Source organism: Panthera onca, chromosome X, assembly GCF_046562875.1.
Source record: "Panthera onca isolate mPanOnc1 chromosome X, mPanOnc1 haplotype 2, whole genome shotgun sequence".
NCBI lineage: Eukaryota > Metazoa > Chordata > Mammalia > Carnivora > Felidae > Panthera > Panthera onca.
In genome coordinates this window covers 45,751,684-45,767,395 of record NC_138357.1, presented here as the reverse complement: position 1 = coordinate 45,767,395, position 15,712 = coordinate 45,751,684, and the positions used below count along the sequence as shown (strand labels likewise).

Here is a 15,712-nt window from a genome sequence, read left to right as displayed (position 1 = left end):
CCCCCTCTGTACAGTGGAGATGAGAATGCTTCACTCAGGATCGCTGAGAACAGTCAGCAATTGGACTGAGCAAACCCATAGCCCTGTGGTTATTGCGGGGTCATAAATGCCTGCCTGAATTCAGGCCATTTCTTATCCCTTTCCAATTTTGTTGTTAGGAGATAAAGAGGAGAAAAAAGGCTCTGGTGAGAAGCCCATTAAAACATGTGGTTGCTATGACCACCACCTGGTTGTATGTCATTGTCAGTAACCTAGTGCCTGGCTTGGTCCTGGCCACATAGTTACACCAGTAAGGGATTGTGATAGCTGGATCTGTCTTTTCCTGTGGAGCTCTTCATACCAGCGGCCCAGCTCATATCAGGTGCCTGAAGAAGGCAGGTTTTGAGGATCTGAGTCCTGATGGCTGCTGAAGTTTCTACTCCAGTTTCAAGGGCAGCAGTCCTCAGGAGAGCCCAAAACCTTGCATTCCTGGTGGAATATGAGGCCTGGATCAATGACTTTATTGATCTGAACAAAAGCATGTTTTAGAATAGCTCCTATGAAGTTCACAAACTAGCCTAAAAGTAGAGAAGCTGCGTTGATCTCATCTTGAGAGAAGAGGTTTACCAGATGGAATGTCATTCCTTCAGTAGCTGTATGGTTTGTAGTAGCCCCTGAGGCTCATTTTAGGGAAGTCTTTTGTCTGAAAGCACTGAATTATCCAGCTTGAGGAAGGAATGTGATCTTTAACATGCATTTGGAATAAATTTACCTAAGTTGTTCTCGCTGGGTAAATATTATTCAGTGATTCTCATATTTCTCACAGATGTGTGTTGAAAAATGCATTTGGTTAAAGTATTCCTAGTAATTTGAGAATGTAATATAGTTCCCTGGCTGCTGTGTTTTTATCCATTTTATAATGAAACATTTTAGGAAACCAGAAATTTTACAAATATTAAACATGTCAGTTATAAGAATTTATATTTTAAAAAATACTTCTGTGTTTTATTATTATATACTTATTATACTGAGCCTTATATCCTATAATAACCAGGTACTCTTAAATATAGTTATGTTTACTTTCCCAGTATATAACAGTTTCAGTTCTTTGTTACCTGGCCTCCACCCCACCCCCTGCCCACTATGTATCCAGGCAAGCACTTATCTTCTCTCACTGTAGATTAGTTTTCATGTCCTAGAATTTTATTTAAATGGAATCCTAAAGGTTTTTTGCTTTTTTGGTTTTGGTCTGGCTTCGTTCACTGAGCCTATTTATTTAGATTTACCTTTTTTTTTTTTTTTTGCATGTATCAATAGTTCATTCTCTTTTTTTAAGTTTATTTATTTTGAGGTGGTGGGGAGGGGCAGAGAGAAAGAATCCCAAGGAGGGATTGGGATGGGAGGCTCAAACTCATGAACCATGAGATCATGACCTGAGCTGAAGTCAGGCTCTTAACTGACTGAGCCACCCAGGCGACTAAATAGTTTATAATTTTTTAATTGATGAGTAGCATCCCAGTATATGGATATGTTACAATTTGTTTGAAATTTGTTTTTTTTTTTTAAATTAAACCTCCAATGACCATTTGTGTATAACTTTTTGCATGGATATATGCTTTCTTTCTCTAGTATTTCCCCCAGAGTAAATACTTAAGAGTGCAATGGCTGGATCATATAGTAGATGTAAGACTAACATTGTTAAGAAACTACCAAACTGGTTGTACCATTTTTCCCTTGTCACCAGCAGTGTATGGGAGTGTCCTCTACAACCCTGCTAATGAATGGTATGGTCAATCTTTTTAATTATAACCATTCTCATGGGGATGTAGTGGTATGAAATTATAGTTTTAATTTACAATTCCCTAATGAAGTTAAGCATATTTTCATGTGTTTTTTTTTTTTTTTTGCCACTTCTACATCTTTGATGAAGTGTCTATTCAAAATTGTCCTCCATTTTTTTTATTGTAGTGTCATTTTTTTTTTCTAATTGACTTTATAGATTTTCTATATTCTAGATACAGGTCCTTTGTCAGATATGTAATTTGCATGTATATTCTGCCAATCAGTGCCTTGTTTTTTAATTATTTTAACAGTGTCTTAGGAAGAGCAGTTTTTTACTTGGAGGAAGACCAATTTATATATTAGTTCACTTATAGATTATAGTTTTGGTATCTCCTGTATGAAATCTTCAACTAATCCAAGGTCACAAGGACTTTTTCCTATGTTTCTTCTAAAAGATTGATAGCTTTAGGTTATATACTTAAGTCTGTGATCCATTTTGAGTGGACTTTTGTATATAGCGTGATACATGGGTAACAATTTATATTTGTGTATATGATATGCACTTGTCCTAGTACCATTTGTTGATAAGACTCCCATTTCTCCACTAAATTGCTTTTGCCCACTTTTCAAAAGTCAGTTGTCCATATATGTGTGGGTCTGTTTCTGGACTCTTTAATCTTTTTCTTCAATCTACTTGTCTACCTTGATTCTAATACCATACTGCTTGATTACTATATGTTTTAAATGAGTCTTAAAATCTGAGAGTGTTCATCCTCCAACTTGATTCTTTTTCAAAGTTGTTTTTCATGGTCTAGATCCTCTGAATTTCCATATAAACTTCAGAATTGGCCTGCCAATTTCTTTAAAAATATTTTCTAGTATTTTTATTTGGATTGCATTGAATATATGGATGTATTTAAGGAGAAGTAACATTGAAATAATACTGAATCTTCCAAGCTGTGAAGATAGTTGTCTCTCCATTCATTTAGGTCTTTAATTTTTCTAAGAAATATTGTGTAGTGTTCAGTGAACAAGCTTTGCACATATGTGGACAGATGATCCATAACTATTTCATACTTTTTGATGTTATTGTAAAATACATTGTTTTATAAATATAATTCCCAATTATTTTATTTTCACTAAGCTGTCAGCAGCCAAATATTTAATAATAACTGTTGCAGGATCTTTTTGGTTGAAAGCACAGACCACTCTAGGATGAAAAAGTTACCTGATGGATAACATGCATTTGACTGTTTCTATATCAGCTTTTTGACATCATTGGCAATGTACTGAAACTAGGGAGAAAAATGTCACAGAGACAATTCTACAGGTCATAGCCAGAAAAATCAGTCACTAAAATGAAGTAGTTACGTGTGGTTAGAATTGAACCAGTTAAATTGTGGGGTTTTTCTTTTTGTCCCTTGAATTGATGAATTCTGGGTACTTGAATGGTGAGACAGGGGAAGGAGAGAGCATGTACATATATGAGTATGTATGTTTGTATGTATGTGTATGTTGCTGAAGCTGCCAGGAATCTTTATTGTGAAGAATATTTCAGGTTAATTACTTTACTGTGGTTGTGTCAGTCCTGTTCACTTCCTAGCATATAATAGGAAGTAAGTCACAGTGTTTGTTTTTTCTCCAGCTTTAGTTGGCCAGCATGGTTACCATGGTGACTCTGTGACTGCTGTGGGATTTGGTGCAGATTGAGCATTGTTTTATAATTCTAGCCCAAATTGCTTATTAGTAACATGGTTGTCAAGTGTTGCTTTTCTGATTTCCTCATTCCTTCCTGTGTTATTCATTGAAATTTGACTGAAGGTAGAGATTTCTCTTCTCCCTGTTTTATATGTTTTTAAAATTCATATCAGTATGAGTAATAGATTTCTATTTTGCAGAAAGAGTTACCATTTGATGCTACAATTATTTATTTTTATGCTTAAATGTCTCAGAATTGGCCAATGGAAGCCCCTTCAAGTTGACTTCTATGTCTATTTGACAACTGCTTAGAATTCTTTCAATATTTACTTTGTCTCCTGAGGCTATCTTCTAATCTATAGAAAGGAAATCACCTCAGATCATCATTTTGAGGAATTGAAGAGAAAAAATCTGAAAATAACAACCTACGGTGTGTGGAATCTAGTAGGCTCTCAGTGGGTGCTAATTCTCCATTCCAATTTTGCCTTCTTCACTCTGTCAATATGTTACCTCTGACATGAACATGATAGCAGGACTACCAGAGAGAATATTTGGACATGGAACAGCAAGCAGGGATGAGCCCCCATTCACATGATGTGAGAGCTTCAGTGTCACTGCTGTGTGTGTGAGGAGGCTGTGGGATGGAGGTAGGGAAGAGGCACAGCGTCATTGCACAGCTTCCTGTGAACTGGGTGGGGACAGGCAAGCACATGCTCACCCACTGCTGTTGTGTTTCATGTGTTTTCCCTTCCTTTCACTTTCTGTTCTATTCCATGTGATGTCTGAACCCCTGACTCTTCCTTTCTAGTGGAACAACAGACAGGCATGTGAATTCTGAGCCCTGAAAACAGGAACCGATAGAGAAGAACAAAGTGTGATGTAGAGTGTGCTAGACTGGTTCCTAGAGCAAGAATGAAGAGATCAGGGTCCCATCATTGGGACACTTTAGGTAAGTCACTATGCTTCCACCAGCCTTGTCTATACAACAGGATAACAGTACCCAATTCTCCCAACCACCTGGGAGTATTATGAAATTTAAGTGTGATCCCATGTGGGAAAGCAATCTGTGGTCATATGTGTGAAGGAAGGACCAGTGTGCTTTTGAGTAATCACATTAACAGAGACATCACAGATATCATTGAACTCTGAATGGGAGACATAAAATTAATGGTACACAAACATCAGATGCTTAGGTCAAGATTTCTCCAAATGTAGTCTTGCAGAAGTCCAGGGGAGGGATGAGGGTGGATTGACCCAGTACTGCCACAGTGTGCAAATGACAAGGGATAGCCTTGGACAGGATGTGTTGGTGATAGGACAGGTGGGGCCTGAGGTGGCTGTGGGTGGGGGTACATGAGGATAAGTCTGAATGAAGGATGAGCACTTGGCTTTTGTTCAGCCAAGTGCAGACATGGTGGTGCTGTTTCCTGAGATCGGTTGTTCCATGCACTTTTGAGACATTCTCATGATAATTAGGTAAGCAAAAGTGGTTATGGTAAAAGCGATTTACAAAATGGATCATTTAATGAATAGGATTTAGTTGTAAAACTATTACACTTTATTAAACACACATGCAGACTATAAAACTATATAAATATCATATTGTAAGTATTTATTTAAAGTAGCTAGCATTTTTGAGATGTTACTGTGCACCCAGCAGTGTTCTAATAGTGTATTAACTCAATTCTCAAAACAATAACCCATGACATAAGGGTGATTTTATTTTCCATTTTATAGAAGAGGAAACTGAGGCACAGGTTTTTTAATCTCTTAAAATCACAGAGAGCTAGGTATCCCAAAGTCTTTGCAGAATTTTTTAAATAATAGGATTGTGGACTATTTACTCTTGTAAAGACCAAAATTCAAAGCAATGTTTATTTAAAACTGCTGTGTCTTCTATAGTAACACACAACCCCAATTTTCTACATGAGGCAATCGAGTGACTGTAAGGTGAAGCAAAAGAATTCAGACTCATACAGAACTAGGATTTGGACCTGGTCTGTCTCCAGAAGCCACATTCCTAACCAGTAACCTTAGGTAGGAAGAAAAAGACATTTGTTGCACTATGTCAGCCTACTATGGGTGATGTTAGGTCAGGACGATCTGTATCTCTTTGGGTGGAAACTATGTTTCAGTAGGCGTTTGCAGTGTACCAAATGGTATTTATTTAAGAAAAACGAAAAAGTAGTAATTATAGACAAAAAAATGTGTCAATGATGAACAAAGCTAGACCCTGGTTAAAGTGGTAAGGACAGATTTTAATCAGCAATATACTTTTGCGACAGGGAAGAGTCCAGTATGAACTCATCTCAACTTCAATTTGTCTAGAGGTGACTGAGAAGTTTAAAGGGAACATGAGGGAATAGGGAGAGGAGTGAGTAGGAGTTAAGTAGATTCAAGGAAGTGAAAAATTACAAAAATAATGAAGTGGGTTTCATCCAGGTGAAACTCATCTGAGTTTGTTAACTGGCCTTTATTCAAGTTAGATTTCTATTCTCCCACAGAGGCTGGAGGCAGGGGCCCTATCTTCAGGTGCTAGCTGGAACAAACAGTAAATTGTTCTGGAAGCCTTGAGTTTTCTCAGGCGATCACTTTAAGGAGGTTTAGGCTCGTCTTAGAGATGCAGCCTTCAGCTGTTAGAAACTATGGTAGTGTTTTGGGGCGCCTGGGTGGCTCAGTCGGTTAAGCGTCCGACTTCGGCTCAGGTCATGATCTCGCGGTCCGTGAGTTCAAGCCCCGCATCGGGCTCTGTGCTGACTGCTCAGAGCCTGGAGCCTGTTTCAGATTCTGTGTCTCCCTCTTTCTCTGACCCTCCCCTGTTCATGCTCTCTCTCTCTCTCTGTCTCAAAAATAAATAAACGTTAAAAAATTAAAAAAAAAAAAAAAAGAAACTATGGTAGTGTTTAGATCAAGACTTAATTGTCCAGGGTTGAGGTGTAGTCAAGAAGAGTGCTAAGAGGAGTATGCCTAGAGTTTTGTCCAGGAGAGAATCTTCGTCAAGGGTGATAATTATAAAAAAGAGAATAATCATGAAAATTACTATGAATTAGACAAATTCTGTTAAAATAATTCCTTGGACTTTCATGGTATTTTTTTTTTCCTCTTATGAACCCAAAGTGCTTTTCAGATGGGAATCACATTGCTCTGTGTTCTAGGCTTTGTTGGATGGGAGGCAGGGCTGATGTGACCACTCTTGATAGGTGAGGCCAGAGGAGGTGTGGTATTTTACCCAGGGTCACCTAGAGTTAGTGGGTTAGGTTCGCCTATGGATCCAAGTATGTCTCTTGACTGGTACTCAGTTTTCTGTACATCAAATATAGCACTAGCCTTGTTCTTATATGTAGTGAATCGCTTTAAGAGCTCACAGGATATGTTCTCTTTAAAGTTAACCTGCAAATAATATACAAAGACACTGAGTCTCTTCAAATAAAAAGAAATAGAGTATTGATTATCCTCTCCTTCCCTAATCTCTATTGGGAGGTTAGAAGAAAAATTCCTGGAATCATGCATGCAGCATGTACTTTTCTGTGTCTGGCTTCTTTCAGTCAACATAAAGTATATTTACATTATCATTATCCATAGTTTTAGATTGTTAATTTTCATTGGTTGTATAGCAAGTAGTACATTATGTGGGTATTTTACAATATATGTATCTGTTTTGGGAATTTACATATTTTTATATTTTTGACTTATTTTGAGTAATGGTACTATGAATGTTCTTCTGCATATTTTTTGATGGATATATATTTTCATTTCTCTTGGACATATACCAAAGAGTGGCACTTCTAGTCATAGAGTATGCATATGTTGAGTACATCAGACAGTGCCAAGCAGTTTTTCAAGTGGTTGTTCCAGTCTATGTTCCTACCAGCAGTATGTGAGAGTTCCACTTTTTCCAAATTTTCGACAATACTTGGTATATTCCACCTTTTTCATTTTGTTATTCTGGTGGGCATGTAGTGGTATGTCATTTTGATTTTAACTTTAATTTCTCTGTTTTAATTTTTCTTTAACTGTCTCTAAAATATTTAATTTTTTTAATATAAAGAAGGTCCATTTTCTTAACCTTCTAATTTATTTGCTGAAAAAACTGGATCATTTGTCCTGTGGAGTTTAAATTTTGGGTTTTGCTAATTATATCCTTATTGTGTTATTTGTTATATTCCTCCGGCTCCTCCCATTGCCTTTATTTATTTATGCCTTTATTTATTTACTTACTTACTTACTCATTTGTTTATTTATTTATTATTTTTTTAGAGAGCACAAGCAACAGAGGGGCAGAGGGAGAGGGAGAGAGAGAATCTAAAACAGACTCCACACCCAGCTCATAATTCAATGTTGGGCTCAATCTCACGACCCTAAGATTATGACCCAAGCCAAAATCAAGAGTTGGATGCCTAACCGACTGAGCCATCCAGGTGCCTCTTTTCTATTGACTTTAAGTTGATAATTAGGTTTAGAGGCTTGTTAAGATTCAGGTTTTTTGCAAGAGTACCTTAGATGTGGTGTTGTTTAGTTCTATAGTATTACACCATGAAGCTGATTTTGTCTAGTTGTCTCCTGTTGTGACACTAAGATTGATCACTTAATTTGAGTATTCTTAACCTAATCCATTGAGTATAAAATTACCCATGTGCTTTTCACCTTATGGTTTATACAATTTTTGAAGATTGTTGCCTGGGTCTGCATTTCATTAAAGACTACAAAATAGTGTTCTAATTCTGATTTCTCCTGCATTCATTAGCTAAAATTATTTTATTGAAAAAAACCCTAACCTAATTCACTTTTAGGTTGTGCTGAGCTTGGTTTGCACACGAAGAGAAGGATGACTGTATAATTCTTTTGCAGTATTTCCACTTTTCTTTTTTTTATTATTTTTAATGTTTATTTATTTTTGACAGAGAGAGAGAGACAGAGCATGAATGGGGCAGGGGAAGAGAGAGAGGGAGACACAGAATACAAAGCAAGCTCCAGGCTCTGAGCTGTCAGCATAGAGCCCGATGTGAAGCTCGAACTCAGGGACAGTGAGAACATGACTTGAGCCAAAGTCAGACGCTCAACCAACTGAGCCACCCAGGTGCACCTATTTCCACTTTTCAAAATAATGATTTGTTTCACTAGAATCCTCCAAAGGTGAGCAGTGAGTTCATTTTATTTTGTTTTGCATTTTGGTTACAGTGTCATCATGAACTCATAGATCTTTATATTTGATATGTTTTAATCCATTATGGTCATGAATCATTTTGATCTTCAAAATGTTCTATGTTTGGCCAGTGGAAGTTCCTTCAGATTGACTTTTGAGTCTTTTCCTTTCTTCTTTTTTTCTTTTTTTTTTTTTTATTTTTGAGAGAGAGAGAGTGCACGAGCCGGGGAAAGGCACAGAGGGAGAGAGAGAATCTCAAGCAGTCTCCATGTTCAGCATACAACTCCAATCTCACAGCTTAATCTCATGACTGTGAGATCATGACCTGAGCCAAAATTAAGAGTTAGACATTTAACTGACTGAGCCACCCAGATACCACTGGCTTCTGAGACTTATTTAACATGCTTTCTGGTAATATAGTTTGGCATAATTCATCTGATACAACTCCTACCGCAGACCTGGAATCAGCCATTTTTCCAAGGAAGCCTGGTTCCTTTTAGTGGGAAATGATTTTAGAGGGTTCAATCAGGGTACTAGAGGTGCTCATTGCCACTTGGTTAGCCATTGTTTCTTGACCTTTTTAATGCATGCAGCCTGTAAATACTTATTATATATATTTTAAGATATTATTTTAAAATAGATGTTATTTTATAGAGCAGTTTTAGGCACATAGTAAAACTGAGTGGAAAGTATAGAGATTTCCCATATATGCCTTGCCCTGCACATACATAGCCTCTCCCATTATCAAAGTAGTACATTTGTTATCATTGGTGAAGCTATTTTAACACATCATTATCACCCAAAGTCCACAGTTTACTTTATGGTTCATTCTTGGTGTTGTGCCTTTTATGGGTTTGGAAAATGTATAATGATATGTATCTATCTGTATCTATACAGAAAGTACTCTGTACTTTCACTGCCCTAAAAATCCTCTGTGTTTCATGAATTCATCGCTTTTCCCACTCTAATCCCTGGCAACCACTGATCTTTTACTGTCACCATAGTTTTGCCTATTTCAAAATGTCATATGGTTGGAATCATATAGTGTGTAGCTTTTTCAGATTCGCTTCTTACACCTAATAACATGTATTTAAGGTTCTTCCGTGTCTTCATGCCTTGATTCTTCATTGCTTGTTATCACTGAAAATATTCCATTGTCTTTATGTACCACAGTTTATTTATCCATTATTTTGTAAGGACATCTTGGATTATTTCAGGTTTTGGCCATTATGAATAAAGCTGCTGTAAACATTTGTGTGCAGGTTTTTGTGAGTACAAAACTTTTCAACTCCTTTGAGTACACAGTGGGGAGCATGATTGTTGGATCACATGGTAAGAGGATGTTTAGTTTTGTAAGAAACTGCCAAACTGTCTACAAAAGTGACTGTACTATTTTGTATTCCCATTACCAATGAATGAGAATTCTTATGTGCTACATTCATGACATCATTTGGTGTTGTCAGTGTTCTGGATTTTGGTCATTCTAATAGGTGTGTAGTGGTTTCTTGTTTTAATTTGCATTTCTTTGGTGACATATGATGTGGAGCATCTTTTTTTTAATGTTTCAAGTTTCATTTTAAATTCTAGTTGGTTAACATATAGTATAATATTAGTTTCAGGAGTATAGTTTAGTGATTCAACACTTACATATAAGACATAGTGCTCATCACAAGTGCCCTACTTAATACCCCTCACCCATTTAGCCCATCCCCCTGCCCATATCTCCTCAGTTTTTTCTCTATAGTTAAGAGTCTCTTGGGGAGCCTGCTGGCTCAGTCAGTTGAGCGTCCAACATCAGCTCAGGTCATGATCTCATGGTTCGCAAGTTTGAGCCCTACATTGGGCTCCCTGCTGTCAGGGCAGAGCCCAGTTTGGATCATATTTACCCCTCTCTTTCTGCTTCTCTGTCACTGGAGCTCTCTCAAAAATAAATAAATAGTTAAAAAAAGAAAACTGAGTCTGTTATGATTTGTTTCCCTCTCTTTTTTTTCTTTCCCCTATGTTCATCTTTTTTGTTTCTTAAAATCCACATATGATATTTGTCTTTCTCTGACTGACTTATTTTGCTTAGCATAACACACTCAAGCTCCATCCACTTCTTTGCAAATGGCAAGATTTCATTCTTTTTCATGGCTGAGTAATACCCCATTATATATTGGTATGTATATGTATGTGTATATACGTCCATCATATCTTCTTTATCCATTCATCAGTTGATGGGCATCTGAGATGTTTCTATAATTTGGCTATTGGTGATAATGCTGCTATAAATATCAGGGTCCACATGCCCCTTTGGTCAGTATTTTTGTATCTTATGGGAAATACCCAATGGTGTAATTGCTGGGTCATAGGGAGGTTTATTTTTAACTATTTGAGGAAAGGGTATACTGTTTTCCAGAGGGGTTGCACCAGTTTGCACTCCCATAAACAGTGTAAGAGGGCTCTCCCTTCTCCACATCTACCCCAATATCTGTTGTTTCCTGTGTTCTTAATTTTAGCCATTCTGACAGGTGTGAGGTGATATCTCATCATCATGGTTTTAATTTGTATTTCCCTGAGGATGAGTGATATTGAGCTTTTTTTTCCCCATGGGTCTGTGAGCCATCTGTATGTCTTCTTTGAAAAATTGTCTATTAATGTCTTCTTCCCATTTTTTAATATATGAAATTTATTGTCAAATTGGTTTACATACAACACCCAGTGTTCATCCCAAAAGGTGCCCTCCTCAATACCCATCACCCACCCTTCCCTCCCTCCCACCCACCATCAACCCTGAGTCTGTTCTCAGTTTTTAAGAGTCTCTTATGCTTTGGGTCTCTCCCACTCTAACCTCGTTTTTTTTTCCTTCCCCTCCCCCATGGGTTTCTGTTAAGTTTCTCAGGATCCACATAAGAGCGAAAACATATAGTATCTGTCTTTCTCTGTATGGCTTATTTCACTTAGAATCACACTCTCCAGTTCCATCCACGTTGCTACAAAGGGCCATATTTCATTCTTTCTCATTGCCATGCAGTACTCCATTGTGTATCTAAACCACAATTTCTTTATCCATTCATCAGTTGATGGACATTTAGGCTCTTTCCATAATTTGGCTATTGTTGAGAGTGCTGCTATAAACATTGGGGTACAAGTGCCCCTATGCATCAGTACTCCTGTATCCCTTGGATAAATTCCTAGCAGTGCTATTGCTGGCTCATAGGGTAGGTCTATTTTTAATTTTTTTAGGAACCTCCACACTGTATTCCAGAATGGCTGCACCAATTTGCATTCCTACCAACAGTGCAAGAGGGTTCCCGTTTCTCCACATCACATTCAGCATCTATAGCCTCCCGATTTTTTCATTTTGGCCACTCTGACATGCGTGAGGTGATATCTGAGTGTGGTTTTGATTTGTATTTCACTGATGAGGAGCGACGTTGAGCATCTTTTCATGTACCTGTTGGCCATCCGGATGTCTTCTTTAGAGAAGTGTCTATTCATGTTTTCTGCCCGTTTCTTCACTGGATTATTTGTTTTTCAGGTGTGGAGTTTGGTGAGCTCTTTATAGATTTTGGATACTCGCCCTTTGTCCGATATGTCATTTGCAAATGTCTTTTCCCATTCCGTTGGTTGCCTTTTACTTTTGTTGATTGTTTCCTTTGCTGTGTAGAAGCTTTTTATCTTCATGAGGTCCCAATAGTTCATTTTTGCTTTTAATTCCCTTGCCTTTGGGAATGTGTCAAGTAAGAAATTGCTGCGGCTGATGTCAGAGAGGTCTTTTCCTGCTTTCTCCTCTAGGGTTTTGATGGTTTCCTGTCTCACATTCAGGTCCTTTATCCATTTTGAGTTTATTTTTGTGAATGGTGTGAGAAAGCGGTCTAGTTTCAATCTTCTGCATGTTGCTGTCCAGTTCTCCCAGCACCATTTGTTAAAAAGACTGTCTTTTTTCCATTGGCTATTCTTTCCTGCTTTGTCAAAGATGAGTTGGCCATACTTTTGTGGGTCTAGTTCTGGCATTTCTATTCTCTTCCATCGGTCTATGTGTCTGTTTTTGTGCCAATACCATGCTGTCTTGATGATTACAGCTTTGTAGTAGAGGCTAAAGTCTCGGACTGTAATGCCTCCTGCTTTGGTCTTCTCTTCAAAATTACTTTGGCTATTCGGGGCCTTTTGTGGCTCCATACAAATTTTAGGATTGCTTGTTGTAGCTTGGAGAAGAATGCTGGTGCAATTTTGATTGGGATTGCATTGAATGTGTAGATAGCTTTGGGTAGTATTGACATTTTGACAATATGTATTCTTCCAACCCATGAGCACGGAATGTTTTTCCATTTCTTTATATCTTCGTCAATTTCCTTCATAAGCTTTCTATAGTTTTCAGCATACAGATCTTTTACATTTTTGGTTAGATTTATCCCTAGGTATTTTATGCTTCTTGGTGCAATTGTGAATGGGATCAGTTTCTTTATTTGTCTTTCTGTTGCTTCATTATTAGTGTATAAGAATACAACTGATTTCTGTACATTGATTTTGTATCCTGCGACTTTGCTGAATTCATGTATCAGTTCTAGCAGACTTTTGGTGGAGTCAATCAGATTTTCCATGTATAATATCATGTCATCTGCAAAAAGTGAAAGCTTGACATCATCACTGCTAATTTTGATGCCTTTGATTTCTTTTTGTTGTCTGATTGCTGATGCTAGAACTTCCAACACTATGTTAAACAACAGCGGTGAGAGTGGCCATCCCTGTCGCGTTCCTGACCTCAGAGGAAAAGCTCTCAGTTTTTCCCCATTGAGGATGATGTTAGCTGTGGGCGTTTCATAAATGGCTTTTATGATGTTTAAGTATATTCCTTCTATCCTGATTTTCTCCAGGGTTTTTATTAAAAAAGCATGCTGAATTTTGTCAAATGCTTTTTCTGCATCGATTGACAGGATCATATGGTTATCTTTTATTTTATTAATGTGATATATCACGTTGATTGATTTGTGAATGTTGAACCAGCCCTGCATCCCAGGAATGAATCCCACTTGATCATGGTGAATAATTGTTTTTATATGCTGTTGAATTCGATTTGCGAGTTCCTTATTGAAAATTTTTGCATCCATATTCATCAGGGACATTGGCCTGTAGGTCTCTTTTTTTACTGGATCTCTGTCTGGTTTAGGAATCAAAGTAATACTGGCTTCCTAGAATGAGTCTGGAAGTTTTCCTTCCCTTTCTATTTTTTGGAATAGGTTGAGAAGGATAGGTATTATCTCTGCTTTAAACGTCTGGTAGAACTCCCCTGGGAAGCCATCTGGTCCTGGACTCTTATTTGTTGGGATATTTTTGATAACCGATTCAATTTCTTCACTGGTTATGGGTCTGTTCAAGCTTTCTATTTCCTCCTGTTTGAGTTTTGGAAGTGTGTGGGTGTTTAGGAATTTGTCTATTTCTTCCAGGTTGTCCAGTTTGTTGGCATATAATTTTTCATAGTATTCCCTGATAATTCCTTGTATCTCTGAGGGATTGGTAGTAATAATTCCATTTGCATTCATGATTTTATCTATTTGGGTCATCTCCCCTTTCTTTTTGAGACACCTGGCTAGAGGTTTATCAATTTTGTTTCTTTTTTCAAAAAAAACAACTCTTGGTTTTGTTGATCTGCTCTACAGTTTTTTTAGATTCTATATTGTTTATTTCTGTTCTGATCTTTGTTATTTCTCTTCTTCTGCTGGGTTTAGGGTGTCTTTGCTGTTCTGCTTCTATTTCCTTTAAGTGTGCTTTTAGATTTTATATTTGGGATTTTTCTTGTTTCTTGAGATAGGCCTGGATTGCAATTTATTTTCCTCTCATAACTGCCTTCGCTGTATCCCAAAGCATTTGGATTGTTGTATTTTCATTTTAATTTGTTTCCATATAGTTTTAAATTTCTTCTCTAATTGCCTGGTTGACCCATTCATTCTTTAGTAGGGTGTTCTTTAACCTCCATGTTTTTGGAGGTTTTCCAGACTTTTTCCTGTTGTTGATTTCAAGCTTCATAACATTGTGTTCTGAAAGTATGCATGGTATGATCTCAGTTCTTTTCTACTTATGAAGGGCTGTTTTGTGACCCAGTATGTGATCTATCTTGGAGAATGTTCCATGGACACTCGAGAAGAAAGTATATTCTGTTGCTTTGGAATGCAGAGTTCTAAATATATCTGTCAAGTCCATCTGATCCAATGTATCATTTAGGGCCCTTGTTTCTGTATTGACCATGTGTCTAGATGATCTATCCATTGTTGTAAGTGGAGTATTAAAGTCCCCTGCAATTACCACATTCTTATCAATAAGGTTTCTTATGTTTGTGAGTAATTGTTTTATATATTTGGGGGCTTCCGTGTTTGGTGCATAGACATTTATAATTGTTAGTTCTTCCTGATGGATAGACCCTGTAAATGGTTATATAATGCCCTTCTTCATCTCTTGTTACAGCCTTTAATTTAAAGTATAGTTTTTCTGTTATAAGTATGGCTACTCCAGCTTTCTTTTGACTTCCAGTAGCATGATAAATATTTCTCCATCCCTTCACTTTTAATCTGAAGGTGTCCTGAGGTCTAAAATGAGTCTTTTGTAGACAGCAGATAGATGGGTCTTGTTTTTTTGTTTTTTTTTTTTGGTTTTTTTTTGTTTTTTCCATTCTGATACCCTATGTCTTTTGGTTGGAGCATTTAATCCATTTACATTCAGTGTTATTATAGAAAGATATGGGTTTAGAGTCATTGTGATGTCTGTAGGTTTCATGCTTGTAGTGATGTCTCTGGTACTTTGTCTCACAGGGATCCCCCTTAGGTTCTCTTGTAGGGCTGGTTTAGTGGTGACTAATTCCTTCAGTTTTTGATTGTTTGGGAAGACGTTTATCTCTCCTTCTATTCTCAATGACAGACTTGCTGGAGAAAGGATTCTCTGCTGCATATTTTTCCTGTTCATCACATTGAAGATTTCCTGCCAGTCCTTTCTGGCCTGCCAAGTTTCAGTAGAGAGATCCATCACGAGTCTTACCGGTCTCCCTTTATAAGTTAGATCACGTTTATCCCTAGCTGCTTTCAGAATTTTCTCTTTATCCTTGTATTTTGCCAGTTTCACTATGATATGTCATGCAGA

General features: G+C 37.3%; 1 long non-coding RNA gene across 1 annotated transcript in view; it reads left to right on the top strand.

Annotated features, from left to right (window-relative positions):
- Positions 1-15,712, top strand: part of LOC145713663 (uncharacterized) — a 57,404-nt gene that overhangs the window by 304 nt on the left and 41,388 nt on the right. The window contains exon 2 of the long non-coding RNA XR_014136669.1: positions 4,268-4,408. This is a non-coding gene — a long non-coding RNA (uncharacterized LOC145713663). The remainder of the gene's footprint in view (positions 1-4,267; positions 4,409-15,712) is intronic.